This window comes from Pinus tabuliformis, chromosome 9 (assembly GCF_031772625.1).
Source record: "Pinus tabuliformis cultivar Carrire ecotype Pingquan chromosome 9, CPIR1, whole genome shotgun sequence".
Taxonomy (NCBI): Eukaryota; Viridiplantae; Streptophyta; class Pinopsida; order Pinales; family Pinaceae; genus Pinus; species Pinus tabuliformis.
Window position 1 is genome coordinate 405,396,743 of NC_142307.1, and position 19,670 is coordinate 405,416,412.

Genomic DNA, 19,670 nt, shown 5'->3' on the forward strand with positions numbered 1-19,670 from the left:
AACATGTTTTCCTCATGCTCATAATTTCGAAGCGTTGGAGGATTTCATAGATGACTTGTCAGAACTTAAATGCGATGGTGAAAGTGAAGAATCCTTATTAATTCACGTAGTTTCCTTTTTGGGTTTCTGTGATAGGAATGAAGTCCCCTCAGATGACATTTCCTGTGGGTTGTTCAATACATGTTCGAAGAGCATGTTAAGCAATGGTGTCTCACATTGCATGCAACCTCTATACACTATTTCAACCACATGATCATAGAGTTACGTCATGATTTATTTCAATATGATTGTAAAGCACTTAACCATAAAATTTTGGAATTACGAAAAGCACCTGACAAATCTATTGCACGCTTTTGTGATTGTTTTTGTCATTACTGTTTTGAATTTTCGGAAGATGAAGTTGGTTGGAAATTTTTGACTGAAAGATCTCAATATCTTGTTCAGATATCAAAGAATCCACATGAGTTATAATCTTTTGAACCCCTCCCAGCATAGCTTGGTGTTAGAGCTTATAAATTTGAGGTGAACAAGGGTTTTGTCCCAAGTGAGCCTCCGTCCCCTTCTCATCAAATAGCTCTAGCTCCATAGGACGAGGTGGAAGAAGTTGTGAACCCACTTGTTGAATTGTCACCATCTCCTTTCACCCCACCTACTCTAGATTTATGCACAGATTTGGATTGCAATCCTGATGGTTGTCACGTGTTTCAAGCTAACATTTGCATGCCATGAGTGTCCCCTATATGGTTATTTTCATTAGTTGTCCATCTATATGGTTTTCAACAACGGAGAATAAATATTGTCAATACTCTAAAGGACATACATGATGTTATCTCCCATGTGCATGAATGGACCATGAGGTACAAGGGAGCCCCTCTTCACTTAGCCAAGATGATGAAGCCACAAGCAGTGCTCAACATAGAATAGATCAACTATGAGAAGCTCATCCTATTCGTTAATAGCATATAGGCTTCCTATGCATGATTATATAAGAGTTTGGATGTCATGGTGATAACACATAAGATCCTGTCAATCAGTTTTCTCACCAAAGCTATTGACAAGAACCAAGTTTGGATAGAGGTTGACAGGTACAAGGAGCAGCTAAGGAAAGAAGCCACCAATGATGACTTGGAGATAAACACAGAAAACATGCAGAATTACATTAGTGGTCTTGTTGTACTCAAGACCATGTTGTGCATGCTTCAGGATGAGTTAGACAAAGGTTCAAAGACCATATACCCAGAAGCTATGGAGGCAAGGGTCATTTTTTAGAAAGACATCACCAAGCAATTTGGGGACACCATAGTACAATACCAAGCTTGGTATCAGTTCATCACTGAGGATCATCAAGAGGATGTTGTCAAGTTGGTCTTTCCCCAAATTTCTTATTCATAGTGTTTTGTCTTGTTAGGGTGACTCTAGCCTAATTTGTCTCACATTGGTATATGTGGAAAATGTATACTATTTGTAAATATGTTGCAAGTGAAATTCCAAGTGTCATTATTGGAATGTGAACAATCACTATGTAATGTAATAAGTTATTTGTAAAGAAGTTAAAGAGTCATGAGGGTAGTCAAGGAGTCAAAGGGGGAATGTCAAGTGTCACCCCTCTTTGTTATAAATAGAACCTCATAACTCATAGAAGATGCTTTTGGGAGCCAAGCTTTTGGCTAGGCTTAGGCTTAGAGAAGGCTTGGGAGCATTGTGACGGGCGTTGGCTTCTCCACAATGTAGAGTGAGTCTACTTATTCAGAAAAGTAGGTGTCCATGACTGTAATGTTCCACTATTGAGGTTAGTGGATTTCAATGGTGTATGTATCAATAAAACCCTCACTAATAGTAATAATAATGAAGCCAACATGCTTTCATGCATATGTTGTTATTGTAGTTGGACTATTCTGGTTGCTTTAGCGATGTATGTTGTTTAACTAACACATTTTCTTATGAACTAATTTTTATGCAATTGTATGAATCATGTTCAACGAGTGTTGTTGGATTAACCCGTCACTTTGGTTTGTGGACTATTACGCTTCCATCTTGTCATGTCATTTCACTCATGTGTTCCTTTCAAGGTGTGTACTATTAAAGGCTTCTAATGGGCACACTTCCTTTTCCCCTTTGTGTGTTAGAACCCCCATGCATCTCAATTGACTCATTGCAAGGTCACACATTTGCTTCTGACCAAAGTTATCATGATTACCTATGCATGCTACTGTAGTCAATCCACTACATTACCACCCACGTTTTGGACTCCTACTCCAAATAGTCTGAGGTCTAGTTGGGAATTCTTATCGGTGAGATCCCCTTGAATGTTGGTGTGTCCAACACCATCAACATTTCCCTACCTACATGTATGGTTCTAATCACATGTATCCCCTTGTTCATTTGATTGTGAAGTAGTAACCTTCGTGGCCTATATTCTAGGGCTCTTACCTAGGTGATTGTGGGTGGGATGTCCCCATAGTACCTAAGGTAGATTTCAATCTCCATATTAATGTTCTTGGAGGGTGACACTCAGCCCCATCGAGGTCTCTTGTATTGATTAAGGTTGATATAATGAGGTCGGGGTAACTACTTCTCTAGTCCTTTGTTAGTCCAAGGTCCTTACAGGCTTCACCTCCTCAAGCATCTCAAATTTCAGGAGGTACCTATTTTAATTAGCTTGATTATTGCATCTTTTAGGGGGTTTATAATGCATGATGTTTGGTCCAAGTCTAGTTGGTCATAGGGTGTCTAAAATAAATTGATTAACTAATAAAAACATATTTACAATGGCTAACCAAATTGTCCATTGTTCTCGAATACTTTTAAACTTTTCTCATTAAGAGGAAGGTCCACCACCTAGAAGATGTAGGATAACTTCAGTATTGGAAGCCTTAGATCGACCTCAAGTTGGGGGGGATAAGCTTGGTTCTAGGGGAGAATTCTTGGTCATTATTGAGGTTATAGATGAATTTTTGTTGGCACACTTTAACCCACCTTTAACTAACCCTCTCAACCCCATGCATGTACAACTAAGTGTCTTTTTCCATGTCACCTTTACCACTGACCTATGTGATAGGGCCCATTACCTCAATTTTGACTACGTCTCTATCCTTACAGTACATTCCACCAATTTCTACTGCAATCCCAACAAGTTTTTTGAGTTTGTTTTTCTATCCTTCCACCTAGATTTGTGTTTGGAATGGGGGAAATATGTACCAATCTACGAGAGTTGGGTGTTTCCACCTAGTGCATTTATCCCTTTAGTCTCTATCTCTAGTATGGGTCATTTGTCTTCAGCAAAATTTTTGTGGGGGTCTATGTCTATCCCTGGTCCATCTAGGGGAAATCCTATTTTTAGGGAACCTTTAATCCTTGGTGTACTTATGTGTTTGGAGGAATCTAGTTATATCAAGGTTTTTAAAACTTCAGATGGGTTAATTTTCTTGGGGTTAATATTCCTGTTAGCACCACTATGCCCATGATTTTTGTAATTTACGATGATATTTTTGCACTAGGAGGTATTCCATTTAGTGCTAGGTAAAATCCCATTAGTAGTCATGCTTTACATAGTTCCTTTATCTTTAGGGGAAATCCCTTGACGGAAATCATCCTTTCATTATGATGGTTAGTCGAAGGCCTTAATACTTTAATTATGTTCAACCCTCATCTTTTGGAAACTTTTCTATGGGGAGACTACAAGGTTCATCTGGGTGTCCTTCTGTACCTTCAAATCCATTTAACCAAAATTAGCTTCCATTCTTAGCATCTCTTGATTTTCTAGACTTTGAAAAGCCAACTAACAACCCCATATACCATGATCATGTGTCATCTCTAGTGCTCGCCAAATTACTATATGAAATTCTCAAGTTTGAAGGAAACTTGGGAGAGCACGTGACTACACAAATTACCACTTATTATCTATGATTTTCTTCTAATTCCTTGGTGGATGATTTTGTGAGGTTGAATCTCTTCTAAGGAACCCTAACTGGAGATGCCACAAAATGGTATATTGAGTTGGATAAGGCATCATATAGTGACTACACTTCCTTAGTGCTAACATTATTGGACAAATTTTAATTACCTTCATGACAAGTGGTTGGAATTGATCCCTAATCTACCTTTAAGTAGGAAACCCCTACCCATATTTCTTACCAGATTAATGAGTGGAGGCATAAGAAGTGATAGATTAGGACCAATATTGCTGACTAGTTTCTCAAAATTTGGTTTACTAGATACTTGCTACTACCTATAGCCAATAATGTCACTATGGCCAAGGAAAATATTAAGGAACAAGCCATTTTACGTGCCCGACATCTTGACTTGATTTATTCTTAGTTAGGAACTTTACATGACATTAGCCCTAATGCTCCTCATCATTAAATTGACCCACATAAGCCTAAACTAGGACCAAGTTATATGGTGTAGTTGGTTTTGTATCTTTTGATGTTGTGAACTAATTTTCTGCTCAATTGGGGCAATCGGTCACCACTTCACAAGCCCCCAAAATTGTGCCCATTTATTAATAAGCCTAGTCTTCTGAGAAAAACACTAAGATTCATATGGTGTAGTCCATGCAGCCTAAGAATCCTCAACACCTAGTGGGAAAAAGAAGGAAAACAAGTAGAAAAACACTTCTAAACCTACTCAAGATACTAAAAAATCCCAACCTAATTAGGGTGGAGGCACAAATGAGTGATGCCAAAAGGTTAAATTCCCTTCCAATATTTATTGTGGGGGTCACTTAACTCATGATTTCTTGTGAATGGATGAGATTCATCATCTGCTTGTGTAACCAACTTCCACTTATTATTTGGTTATTTTGACACATTTATTCCCTGGTCAAACTCAACTAATGTTTTCACAACCTCCTCCACCTCTGCTTAGGGTGATTTAGGTATTAGAGGATAAGATCTAGGAATCATGAATGTTGAGAGAAAGGAGAGAAAATATACAGATCTACCTACACATTGAACATAAACTACACAAATAAATGCCTCACAACATAAGAAAAGAAGATAAAATTTGTATCAAATGGAGAAATCATTTATAATTATATTGTTGTAGACCATTTTGTCTTTTTACAAGGTGAGGCATGTTACTTATAGTATTACTGGTGCCTTAACTAGTTACATGATTCAATACCATGGGTAAATACCATGCGTGGATACCACCTTCCATTCAGATCAATCCTCCCCCATTAGGAAGTAGTGGTCATCATTGCATCAAGTTCCCTTCTTAGAATATTTTGTTGAATATGAGCTAATGAAGAGAAGGGTTTTGTGTGGTTGACCCATAACTGTGGGTTTGTGGATGATCCAAAACCAAGCGTTGTTGAAGACAAGGGTTTTGTGTGGTTGACCCATAATTGTGGGTTTGTGGATGACCCATAAGCATGATGAATGAAGGTTTGTGGATAGAGTTACCCTATAATTCTTGCGGGCCAATTATGACACTAACAATGTACGACTTGGAAATGGACTTCAACAGAAATGGTTTTGAGCAGTTTACTCATAACCGTGAGTTTGTGGGTGATGCATAACCATGATGAAAGAAGTTCCAAGGATAGAGATACTCTGTAATTCTTGTGGGCCAAATCTAATACTGACATTGCATGGCCTAGAAAATGGACTTCGAGATAGTGCACTTGTCGGTATGCCAATGTAGAGTATAAATATGGTGGCTTATCTCAAGACTATATTTGTAAATTCTCACTATCCAATGAGATGTTGTATAACCTTCCTCCAAGTACTCAAGTTTCACATTTTTTATTCCCATTGTTGTTATTTGATAATACTACCATGACATTACATTTGCATTGATAGGGGTATTTTTTCATAGCCATAAGTATGCTTTAATATAGTCAACAAAAATAACCCTATCACCATGGGCATCCCTATTTGATAAATGCATAGCTAGAAAGGAAAAATACAAAGCTCCAACATGTCTTGCCTAGCTTGCTTGATGCATGAGGCATGATGCTTGAAGGATGCCAAATGTCACTGCCAGCTAGCCAATTTAAAGAGAATGATTTAGATAACTATGCAATGTTAGTAACCACTTTTGAGTCTATCCTAGAAGCACCATGTACCTCCTACATAGAATTCCCATTTTCATATAAAAACAAGTTTTGAAGGTAGATACTGTTATAGCACCATTTACCACTCTTGGTAGATCTGATGCTCTAATTATGGCCTAGGGCAACCCTTCCTTCCAGACTTGGTCCAAAATTTAAAAAATAGTGTTGTATTCCCTATATGCTATCCCTATGATAAAAGCGTGTACACGCGGGTCGGAATATACCCAACCCACGTACATATGTTAAAACACTTGAAAAATAAGTAAATTTCCTTAATTTCAGATGGAGTTCACGGCTTTTACCTATTACTTGCCTCTTATTTCCCATGGTCCAATTGTTTCCAAACTGAAAAAACTAATTTAGAGAATTATAAATAAACCTCCATGGGAAGGCCTTAAGGAAGAAGAGATAAAATATTGATACTATAGTGAGATTATCCTTGATCGAGTCTGATGAAATCCCTGTGCCTCTTACACTCCCCAAAGCTTCAGGAAACCCTTGTTTCCTTGTTGGAGATATCCTTCATCTTTCTTGATTGGCTCTTTACAACATATTCATTATAAACCAAGGCCAAAGATGACATAATAAAAAAAAGTAATGTACATAGATATGCATTAGTTGCAACTGAAAGACCTAACCTAGTGGTATCCTATAGCAACGGACGAATTTGATTCATAGTGATCCTCTTCAACCAAAGAGGCAGTGCTTCCCTCGACATTATTAAGAACTCTTGGCACACGATGAATTTTAACAGCAATGCAAACTTAATTACTAACGATGGATTGGAATGAAGTTGCATGACGGACTTCATATAATATTAATAATATACAATAATGTTGGAACAGTAAGAATGTAATTTGAACGAGGTAACTGCAATATTTCGGATGGTGAGAGGATAGATTTCTCTCTGACCTTTCATCCTTAGGCCTGGCACAGAAGCATGATAATGGAAAATAGAAATTATGTTGCCTCTATGAGGAAATTAACACTTAAATGATTAAAATTGAACTTGCCATCAACTTTAGACATGTAAACCAAAATTGGTTGAAGGTTGACTAGAATGCAATCACTTGCAACCAAAATAATATTCAAAGAGCGCGACTTGGAAAATATCTTGCTATGATGCTGATCATATGCCCTCAGAATAAGGTGATAAGTTTGGGAAAAACCTAATGTGGAGTGGAAAACATTGCATTCTATCACCCCATTCTTCATATTGCTTGAGAGTGGACCCTGAGACTGACACAGTGAAAATAAAGATCAAGAGCATGATTCCAATGCCATATCTAATCATAATATTCTCCTCTTTACCGAATTTCATTTCGAGAAAAATCCTCATAATGATATGGAAGAGAATCAGGCGAGTTCCACAAGAGGAATCTCCTCCCAACCTAGTCGACCATGAACATTGAGACAAGAGCACTGAACATAATGACTGCATCTATCATGATTGCAGAGTAGAGTGAGGCATCATTCACCATACCCAGATTCTAGAATATCCGTGGTGCATAGAGCAAAAAGGAGTTGTTGAGAGAAAATTAAAATTGTTGAGAAGAGGCTTGATTATTCTCAAATTATGAATCGGTTAAATAAGATTACATTAGGGAAATCAACATTAAATGATTACAATGTGACTGAACTAAACAGGACTAACTGAAACTAGACTAGGACACATGGATGGATGGTTTTGACACCCAGTAGGTGGTTGGAATTAGATTCTCCAACACTCCCCCTTAATTACAACCACATAAAAATTTAATTAAGATGTTTGTTGGTCTATATCTTAGCAAGGCTTACAATTTAAAAAATTGACTAACTACATTTACTTTCTTCTTCTCTTCTTCTAGGTCCTATAGCCTCTAAATTGTTTTAGCTTTTTCTTCTTGTTGTTTCTTTAAACCTTAGTTTCTTCATTTGCTAGTGTAGGTCTTCTATCATTTCAAGTTGTCTAAACATGTCCCGAACTTCTGCAAAAAATGACTTATATGTGGGTTGTTGCCACATATTATCTTCTGTAGTGCACTTTTGATCATCAATTCGCTGCAACATAAGAGGAGAATAAAATTTTATTTCTTCAAAACTCTAATCCTTGAAAATTTCATTGATGTGTTCATCATGTATGTTGTCCTCAACATTCTTTCTGCAACTTCTATGCAGACATCATTTAGACATGGTGTTGCAAGCCATGCTTCAAGGAAAGTTAACTCTTCTTCATATTCATCTTGTTTACCCGCACATTGACAATCAATGGTAAATGTAAAAACATTTGTAGAACCACATTGGTTATGTTCCTTCTGCTTTACAATGAGATATTTCTACTATTGTGCTTCCTTCTCTTCTTTTGTCTCTATCTTTGTTTTCTCTTTGTGGTCTTCCTTCTTTGTCTCTACATCTGTCTCTTTGACTACTTTACTAACATGTGTTGCAAAAAACAAGTTGTTTTTCTCTTGGTTTTCATATTCAAGTGAGCTTCTCTGACCGAATAAAATCATGTTAATATGATGTTTCTGTTGCATCATCCACAACCATTCATCTTTAGGTAACAAGTCTTCATCAGAATTTACATCAACAATATTAATTGTTGGATTCAACGTAGTATTTACTACTCCAATGGAAATTTCATTGTCATTAGCAAGCTCCTTTGTTGGATTCACCAAATCGTCATTAGCGAGCTCTGTTATTGGAATGAGAATTTACGTGCTCTTTCTCTTCTTTTGGAAATTATTTAGTCATCATCCACTTGTGGCTGAGCATAGTGGGATTCACAAATTATTCATCTTCAAATGGATTACTCCCCCTTATATGAAAAATAATATTAAGGGTATCCCAAGCCTCCTTGGTTGTCTCTTCTTCATTCATTCTCACTGTTGCTTATCATCATCAATAAAAAATTCAAATATCTCTTGTTGTTGCTTCAACTTTCTTAGCCTCTTGGTTATTTCCATCAAACTTTAACCATAGCAATTGGCTTCTTTGCTACACAACTTCTGACTCTTAAAATTAATTATAGTTATTGCTTACAATGAGAGCATATAGTAATGGTGGCTCAAAAATCCCAAATAAATTTTCCTTCACTTAATTTAAAAAAATCACAAATATCAAATAAATTCACTTTTTTTATTCAAATAAACCATTCAAACACTCCACCACTCAAACATATTTTTTCCCTTTTTCATAAACGTCCCCCTTTTTAATAGACCTTTGAAACAAATATCCGTTTCTTTTAAAATTCCCTTTTTAAAAGATTTTTTTTTTTAACTCTTCTTCATAATCATCTTGTTTACCCGCACATTGACAATCAATGGTAAATGTAAAAACATTTGTAGAGCCACATTGATTATGTTCCTTCCACTTGACAATGAGATATTTCTACTATTGTGTTTCCTTCTCTACTTTTGTCTCTATATTTGTTTTCTCTTTGTGGTCTTCCTTCTTTGCCTTTGCCTCTATCCCTTTGACTACTTTACTAACATGTGTTGTTGAAAACAGGTTGCCTTGCTCTTGGTTTACATATTCAAGTGAGCTTCTCTGACCGAATAACATCATGTTAATATGATTTTTCTGTTGCATCATCCACAACCATTCATATTTAGGTAACAAGTCTTCATCAAACTTTACATCAACAATATTAATTGTTGGATTCACCATAGTATTTACTGCTCCAATGGAGATTTCATTGTAATTAACAAGCTCCATTGTTGGATTCACCATCAAGCAAGTTTTGTTGTTGGAGTCACCAAATCGTCATCAACAAGCTTTGTTATTGGAATGAGCATTTATGTGCTCTTTCTCTGCTTCTTTTGGAAAGTCTTCACTCATCATCCACTTGTGGCTGAGCATAGTGGGATTCACCAAATTCTTCATCTTCAAATGGATTACTCCCCCTTACATGAAAACTCATCTTAAGGGTATCCCAAGCCTCCTTGGTTGTCTTCTCTTCATTCATTCTGGATGTTGCTTCTCATCATCAATAAAAAAATTCAAACATCTCCTGTTGTTGCTTCAACTTTCTTAGCCTCTTGGTTATTTCCATCAAACTTTAACCATAGAAATTGGCTTCTCTACTACTCAACTTCTAACTCTAAAAATAATAGTTATAGTTATTGCTTACAGTGGGAGCATATAGTAATGGTGGCTCAAAAATCCCAAATAAATTTTCCTTCACTTAATTAAAAAAAAATCACAAATATCAAATAAATTCACTTTTATTATTCAAATAAACCATTCAAACGCTCCACCACTCAAACATATTTTTTCCCTTTTTCATAAATGTCCCCCTTTTTAATAGACCTTTGAAACAAATATTTGTTTCTTTTAAAATTCCCTTTTTAAAAGATTTAAGTTTTTGTTTAACTCTTCTTCATAGTCATCTTGTTTACCTGCATATTGAAAACCAATGGTAAATGTAAAAACATTTGTAGAACCACATTGGTTATGTTCCTTCCGCTTTACAATGAGAGATTTCTACTATTGTGCTTCCTTCTCTGCTTTTGTCTCTATCTTTATTTTCTCTTTGTGGTCTTCCTTCTTTGCCTCTACCTCTGTCTCTTCGACTACTTTACTAACATGTGTTGCTGAAAACAAGTTTTCTTGCTCTTGGTTTTCATATTCAAGTGAGCTTCTCTGACATATTAACTCTCTTATGGCATCCACTATGAACTTGATAGGAAGTGACCTGGACTTCCCCCCATCAAATGGACCACTTTCTCATTAATGTACCTATTACGAATCTCTCCTCCCCTAGGACTCTTAGAGAATGACAACTCGTCGAACCTTTTCCATGACTCGCATCATATCCATAAATATCAAGGGGCTGGGAGTTGAACCCAAATATATAGCTCTCAAAGATTTGTTCCATTTCTTACATCCATACAACATCCTCATTCAGGAAATGATGCACAGAAGTTTTGAAGTTGTTACATATTTTTGGAAAATGTTTCCTAGCTGGCACATATCTGTAACTGACTCAATTGGCCTCTCGGGAGGATCGGTGGCCTTATGGGATCCATCCTAGGTTGCAGTTAAGGCATTCTGATGTTTTGCAAGCATTCTGCTGGAAACCAGATTTCGTGGAATACCTAAAAAAATCCATATTCTCAAAGTATATTCTCCTTATAAGGACCATTTTGCTTTCTGGAATCGGGTCCTCTCTTCTGTAATGATGGAACTAGTGTCCTTGATCATTGCAAGAGATTTAAACTACACTCTAAGTAGTGATGAAGTATGGGGTTGTGGCAGGAAGATAGATCCTCTGGCTGGTCCTCTCTAAGACGCCCTACTTACATACAATTTTGTAGACATCTACCCTGCCAAAATTGCTCCCACCTAGGATAATGGCAAATCTAGAACTACATATCTGGCAAAGAGGCTGGATCATTTCTTAGTCCATGAAAAGTTGATTGAACAACTGGGAATTTTATATACCGAAATCATTAGAAACTTCACATCTGACCACAGACCCATTACTCTGCAATGGAACAACATTTCTATATTTAAGGGCTTCCCTTTTAAATTTAACAAAACTTGGCCGAAAGACCCATAATTTAATGACCTTGTACAGGAAACCTAGAAAGGACATTCACTTTTCCCAAAGTCCTCTCCCTCTAAGAATCTCCATGATAAATTAGAATCCCTTCGGGAGGCAGTAAAGCCCTGGAAAATATGGAATTAAAAAGCAAATATGAAAGACCTAGAATACATTTAGAAGGAATTGGATGGGATTTTCTTGAAGATTCTCTCAATGCCTTCCCTTGAAGGTCTGCTTTTGTATATAGGAACTTGAAATTAGAAAAATATATATATTGTCTATTGAAGAAGCCATATGGAGATTAAAAAGCAAGGCAATCTGGATCAGCGAGGATGATCTCAATACAAAATTCTTTTATCATTTTGCAAACCATTGCTGCAACATAAATACAACCTAGGAAATTAGGGACAAGGATAGGGAAACACATCAATCTCATGAGGATATAAGTAATGTGGTTGTATGGTATTTCCAGGGAACATTAAGTAGAAATGAAAATATAATGGCAGAAGATATTATATGGGGAATAAAACCTTATCCCACAATGTTCAAAGATGAGCAGAATGAAGAACTTTACAAACATGTTTCCAAAGAAGAACTTCTGTAAGTGATGAAGTCATCCAAAATGGATAAATGTCCAGGCTTGATGGATGGACAATTGAATTCTTCCTTCATTTTTTTGAACCGGTAAAGAAGGGCCTTCTGAGTATGGTCAATGAATCCAGAACTACGGGTAGAATTCACTAATACATCTCATCAACTTACATTGCCCTTATTCCAAAAAAAAATGCTAACTCTTTCTCAGATTTTAGACCTCTCCCTATGAAATTCCATCTACAAAATCATCTCTAAGATTATTGCTGGCAAAATATAGAATACTCTTTCATGCTTCATCTCATAGGAACAACATGGATTCCTAAAAGATAGGCTTATACATGATGTTGTTGCAAATACTCAAGAAAGTCTGCATTCGATCCATAAAAAAATTTAGATGCGGCCATCTTTCAAATTGATCTAAAGAAGGCATATGATTTCTTGGATTGGGGCTTTCTAAGTTGTGTTCTTACCAAAATTGGTCTCAGTCCCAGATGTTCAAATTGGATAATGGCATGTGTAGACATGGTAAATTTTTCCATCCTCACTAATGGACACCCAACTAATTTCTTTCGAGCTGCTAGAGGACCATGTTGGGTGTGGAGCCTGATTATATTCTATAGTACCGGCATATTGGACCCCAGTTCAAAATGGGGCGGTAACGCCGCCTGTAAAATAATCGCTGCCTTGGGGGTCCAGGGGGGGGGGCGGCAGCGACTTTTGGGAGCCCCCCCCTGGCGGGGGGTTTCGGGGGCAGCGCCCCCGAAGCTAAAAACAGCTGTAAAATTGCCTTGTAAAAGTATAGTAATTTCTAGTCAATCTGGGCCGTTCATTAGGCGGATGATCTGACGGTAGAACTTATGTTTAGTTTAGGGTTTTTTGCCCTAGAAGGCAACCCCTCTCTTTATATGAGGGCATTGTATTTGAGGTTGTGTGATAGATGTGTATTCTGTGAGCGAGAAATAGAGAGGTGAGACTGTGAGAGAAAACAGAGGATATTACAGCGGATTTGCTGTAGGTTGTGTCTCTTCATTTTGCTGGATAATAGAAAGGAAGGACTGGTTGTTCGGGGTGGACGTAGCCCAAACTGGGTGAACCACGTATATCTGTGTCTCTCTTGTTTTGTGCGTTTTCTGTGTTTATATTTCTGCAATATTTTATGTGTTCCATTGCTCCGTAATATATAATTTTCTAACAACTGGTATCAGAGCCGAAGGTCTATTTGGCTGATAAACTCACAGGAAAGAAGGGTTCCTGGTTCGAGGGGGAGCAATGGCGGAAGATGGTAAGTTTAGGGTCGAGAAATTTAACGGCCAAAACTTCTCGCTGTGGAAGATGCAGATGGAAGATTATCTGTATCAGAAAGATCTATACCTACCATTGGGCGGAAAAACAAAGATGCCGACGGGTATGAAAGACGAAGAATGGAACCTTCTCGATAGAAAGGCACTCGGAACAATACGGTTGTGCCTTGCTGCGTCAGTCGCCTTCAACATTTCGAAGGAAACCACGACAGAGGGTTTGATGCAGACGTTGTCGAAACTATATGAAAAACCCTCGGCCTCAAACAAGGTATTTCTTATGAAACGGTTATTTAATATGAATATGTCGGAAGGTGGATCTGTTGCAAACCATTTAAATGATTTTAATACAGTTACAAGCCAGTTAAGTTCTGTAGGGGTAAACTTTGATGATGAAGTTAGAGCTCTGTTATTCTTGTGCTCATTACCAGAAAGTTGGAATGGTTTGGTAATGGCCATTAGTAACTCCGTTTCTGGATCTAGTACTTTAAAGTTTGATGATGTTGTCGGTACTATCCTTAGCGAGGAAATGCGACGGAAAAGCTCCGGTGAGACATCGGGAAATGCTTTGAGTGCAGATTCTAGAGGAAGAAAAATGGAAAGAGGAAAGAGCTCAGGATATCGCAGTAAATCAAGGAAAGGCAGGTCCAAGTCCAGATCGGGGATAGTGTGCTGGAAATGTGGAAAGAAAGGACACCTAAAGAAAGACTGTAGATCTCAGAAGGGAAAAGAAGGAGATGCACAGCAAGAAAACAATCATGAAGCAAATGTGACAGGTGAGGTGTTACAAGATGCTTTGATTCTTTCTTTTGAAAATATTACTGATTCCTGGGTGGTAGATTCAGGGGCTTCATTCCATGCCACACCTGATAAGAAATACTTTCATGACTATGTTCAATGAGATTTTGGACAAGTTCGTTTGGGTGATGATAAACCTTGTAAAATCGTTGGAATGGGTAAGGTTCTTGTAAAACAGCAGAATGGAAACCAATGGCTATTAAAGGAGGTAAGGCATGTTCCAGATCTAAAGAAAAATCTGATTTCAATAGGGCAGTTAGGCGGTGAAGGTTGTGTGACAACTTTCACAGATAAAACTTGGAAGGTCACCAAAGGAGTCCTGGTAATAGCAAAAGGCGAAAAGGTTGGTACATTGTATTTATGCAATGGTATTTCTAACTCTGTTAATGCTTTAACTTCCAGAGGAGCAGATGCAGCATTATGGCATCATAGGCTCGGACACATGAGTGAAAAGGGGATGAAGATTCTTCACTCAAGGAATTTGTTGCCGGGTTTGAAGAATGTTGATTTGGACTTCTGTGAGAACTGCATTTATGGAAAACAGAAGAGAGTCAGATTTCTCAGAGTTGGGAAAGAAAAGAAGAACGAAAAATTAGAGCTTGTGCATACAGACGTATGGGGACCTGCTCAGGTATCATCTCTCGGTGGCTCTCGTTATTATGTTACTTTTATTGATGATGCAACTAGAAAAACTTGGATTTATTGTATTAAGAATAAATCTGATGTATTTGATACTTTCAAGAAATGGAAAGCTTTGGTTGAGATTGAGACAGGAAAGAAATTGAAGTGTCTTAGATCAGACAATGGAGGTGAATATTGCAGCAAAGAGTTTGATAGGTACTGTTCAGAGCATGGAATTCGCAGAGAGAAGACAGTTCCAAGAACACCACAAGAAAATGGTGTATCAGAAAGGATGAACAGAACAATCATGGAGTGTGCAAGGTGCATGAGATTGCATGCAGGATTGCCTTTACAGTTTTGGGCAGATGCTGTAGATACTGTTGTTTATCTAATAAATAGAGGGCCTTCAAGTTCCTTGGATGGTGGTGTTCCAGAGGAAGCATGGACAGGTAAAAAGGTAAACTACTCTATTTTAAAGCCTTTTGGTTGTGAGGCCTTTGTCCATATTGATAAAGAAAATAGAACAAAGCTTGAGGCAAAGTCAAAGAAATGTACCTTTATTGGATATGGTGTTAATGATTTTGGTTATCGCTTATATGATTACGAAAATCACAAAATCATTAGGAGCAGAGATGTAATATTCAATGAAAAGGTCTTGTATAAGAATCAGTTGCAGGAAAAGAAACAGGAAAAGGAAAACAAGGAATACGCAGTTCTTGATGAAATCACTGAAAAAGTAAAGGTGCCTGAAAATAATAATAATAACCAACCACAACAACAGCAACCACCACAACAGCAACAGACACCCCAAACACCTGAAAGTGGTGTTAGAAGATCTACCAGGATAGGTAGACCCCCTGAACGATACTCTCCTTCATTATATTATTTATTGTTGACTGATTCCGGTGAACCCGAATGTTATGAAGAAGCAATGCAGGTTGAAAGCAGGAAGAAGTGGGAGGTAGCCATGGAAGAAGATATGGACTCCTTAATGCATAATCAGACTTGGGATTTAGTCAGGTTGCCTGTAGGAAAAACTCCATTGAAGAATAAATGGGTTTACAGGCTGAAGGAAGAAGATGGAGGAAAACAGAGGTATAAAGCTAGACTTGTGGTGAAGGGGTTTGCATAGAAGAAAGGTATTGATTTTGATGAAATATTTTCTCCTGTTGTTAAAATGACTTCAATCAGAACTATTTTAAGTCTTGTAGCAGCTGAAGATTTGCATCTTGAGCAGTTAGATGTAAAGACAGCCTTTCTCCATGGGGATTTGGAGGAAGAGATATATATGCAGCAGCCACAAGGATATGAGGTGAAAGGGAAGGAGAAACTTGTGTGCAGGTTGAAGAAGAGCTTGTATGGTTTAAAACAGGCTCCAAGGCAGTGGTATCTAAAATTTGACAAGTTTATGTCTGAACAAGGTTATACTAGATGTCACTCTGATCATTGTGTTTGTCTGAAAAAGCAAAATGATGGCAGCTATATTATATTGTTATTGTATGTAGATGACATGCTTGTTGCAGGATCTAAAATGCAGGAAATAAATGTGCTCAAAAGAAAATTGGCAAATTCATTTGCAATGAAGGATTTGGGTGCTGCAAAACAAATCCTTGGTATGAGAATAACTAGAGACAGGAAAAATAGAAAATTAACATTGTCTCAGAATGAGTACATACAAAAGGTGTTGAAAAGATTTAACATGCAAAATGCAAAACCAGTTAGTACACCTTTTGCTAGCCATTTCAAACTTAGCAAAGAAATGTGCCCAAAGACCCAAGAAGACATGGATTATATGTCTAAAGTTCCATATGCATCAGCAGTTGGAAGTTTAATGTATGCAATGGTCTGCACAAGGCCTGATATTGCACATGCAGTGGGAGTTGTAAGCAGGTACATGAACAATCCAGGAAAGGAACATTGGATGGCAGTGAAATGGATTCTCAGATATTTGAGAGGTACCACAAATCAGGCATTATGCTTTGGTGGTTCAAACATATCCCTACAAGGATATGTTGATGCAGATATGGCAGGTGACAGAGATAATAGGAGGAGCACTACAGGATATGTATTTACTGTCGGAGGAACAGCTGTTAGTTGGGTTTCAAAAATCCAAAGTGTTGTTGCACTTTCAACAACAGAAGCAGAGTATGTTGCTGCTACAGAGGCTAGTAAAGAAATGATTTGGTTACAAAGGTTTATGGGTGAATTGGGTAAGGAGCATGATATGGGCACGTTATACAGTGATAGTCAAAGTGCCATTCATCTTGCAAAGAACTCAACATTTCATTCCAGGACAAAACACATACAGCTCAAGTACCATTTCATACGATCAGTGTTGGAAGATGGAGAGTTGAAGCTGGAAAAGATACACACTAGCCAGAACCCTGCAGATATGCTAACAAAAGTTGTAACTAGGGAGAAACTGAGAATATGCTCAGTTTCAGTTGGTCTTCAAGGATGATGATGAAGATGAGAAACAGCCAGGTCCAAAGAGGAGTCATTGTCCAGCAAATGGAGCAGCGGTGGAGTTGCTACAATCAGTCTCCAAGTGGGAGATTGTTGGGTGTGGAGCCTGATTATCTTCTATAGTACCGGCATATTGGACCCCAGTTCAAAATGGGGCGGCAACGCCGCCCGTAAAATAATCGCTGCCGGCGGGGGGTTTCGGGGGCAGCGCCCCCGAAGCTAAAAACAGCTGTAAAATTTCCTTGTAAAAGTATAGTAATTTCTAGTCAATCTGGGCCGTTCATTAGGCGGATGATCTGACGGTAGAACTTATGTTTAGTTTAGGGTTTTTTGCCCTAGAAGGCAACCCCTCTCTTTATATGAGGGCATTGTATTTGAGGATATGTGATAGATGTGTATTCTGTGAGCGAGAAACAGAGAGGTGAGACTGTGAGAGAAAACAGAGGATATTACAGCGGATTTGCTGTAGGTTGTGTCTCTTTATTTTGCTGGATAATAGAAAGGAAGGACTGGCTGTTCGGGGTGGACGTAGCCCAAACTGGGTGAACCACGTATATCTGTGTCTCTCTTGTTTTGTGCATTTTCTGTGTTTATATTTCTGAAATATTTTATGTGTTCCATTGCTCCATAATATATAATTTTCTAACAGACCAAGGCAAGGATGCTCATTATCCCCACTACTATTCAACCTGGCAATGGACTGCCTAAGCTTGCACATCAAAAAAGCAGTTATGGAGGGACATTTTCAGTCTACGATGATAAGCAAAAAGAACAGCATATCACATAGTCTATTTGTTGATGACATTTTGATTCTAGGTATGCTCTGTCAATTCACTTGGCTATGTCTTTATAATATCCTGAAGAAATTTACAATGGCTACAGGATTACAAATTAATGAAAGAAAATATGTAATCTATCATGGGAAATGCGATAGGGAAACCATTGACTACATTGTAGGATTATTTAATATCAAAGTTGCTCCTATCCAGGAGGGAATGAAGTATCTCGGATTCCACCTAAAGCCTGCTTCTTATAATAGAGTGGATTGGCAATGGATCATTGATCGATATTATAAAAGGATATTGGGATGGGAGTGCAAATGTCTGTCGATGGGGGGAGAGCTACTCTTGCCCAAGCAGTCTTAGCACAACTAACTGTATATTGGGCTCACCTTTTTCACACACCAACAAGCATTATTAAGGAACTAAATCGCCTCACAACAAATTTCATTTGGAGAGGCTGTCATGAAAGAAAGAAATTTCATCTTTCCAAACTGGCCAAGATTACTCTCCCAAAAGAATTGGGAGGATGGAGGATTATCGATCTACAAAAATTTGGAGGAGATTTATTGTTGAAATCAATATGGAGGGGATTATTTAGGAAAGCTACCTAGAGAAATACCATAAAAAAAAGTACATGGGCAATAAAGACTTTGATTTCTGGTATAGGAAACGTACCATTGGCATCAAACAAGGCTCAGCAGTTTGGAAAAGTTTCCAGAAAATGAATTATTTTTTTATTACAACACCTCACATGAAGATTTCAGAACAGGAACAATATTTTAATCGCAGTAGATCCAATCCTTGGAGCTGGGGAGGAATGTTATATACCTGAGGAAATAAAAAATACTTTACATGGTGTAGGAATCTTCATATGGAGCCAAGCTATTATGGGTTGGCAAGGCCCTTTACCGATCTGGAAAGAAGCACACAGTATGGGCCTATATGGCCAAGCGGCCCTACAATGGAACAAGATCTTGGAAAACATAAAAAATATTGGTATTTTCTGCACAGAGCCCAAGGATTATCTCACATGGAAAGGTAAGATGAGGATTGATAGTATAAGTGTAGCTGATACATATTTATCCTTTTCCAGAATATCAACACCTCAATCAGGTCGACAATTCCCCACAGCTTTCTGGAAAATAGGAATTCCAAGCAAAATCATAATTTTCTCTTGGCTAGTTTTTCATAACAAAAGCCTCATCTAGGAAAATCTGCAGAAGAGACAGTGGAAAGGGTCGGGTATTTTCTATATTTGCAAAGCTAAAGCTGAAAACAACAAACATATCTTCTTGTAATGCAAGCTCAACACTTAGGTATGGAAAAATTTATCTAATTTTTTTGGTTTCTGTTTTATAATAAATCCGTCCATTAAGGACTCACTGGAATGGTGGAGTGAACAGAAGTCCTCCTGGAGACCCATACCCTTAATATGTTTATGGACAATTTTGAAATGGAGGAACAACTTCTTGTTCCAAAACAAGAAAAAGGAGTTTCAGCAAGTCTTTCACAAAATTACTTCAAAA

General features: G+C 37.7%; 1 pseudogene; it reads right to left on the bottom strand.

Annotated features, from left to right (window-relative positions):
* Window positions 1–6,545: 6,545 nt before the first annotated feature.
* LOC149148867 (CMP-sialic acid transporter 3 pseudogene) lies at window positions 6,546–7,273 on the bottom strand (annotated as a pseudogene).
* Window positions 7,274–19,670: the final 12,397 nt, after the last annotated feature.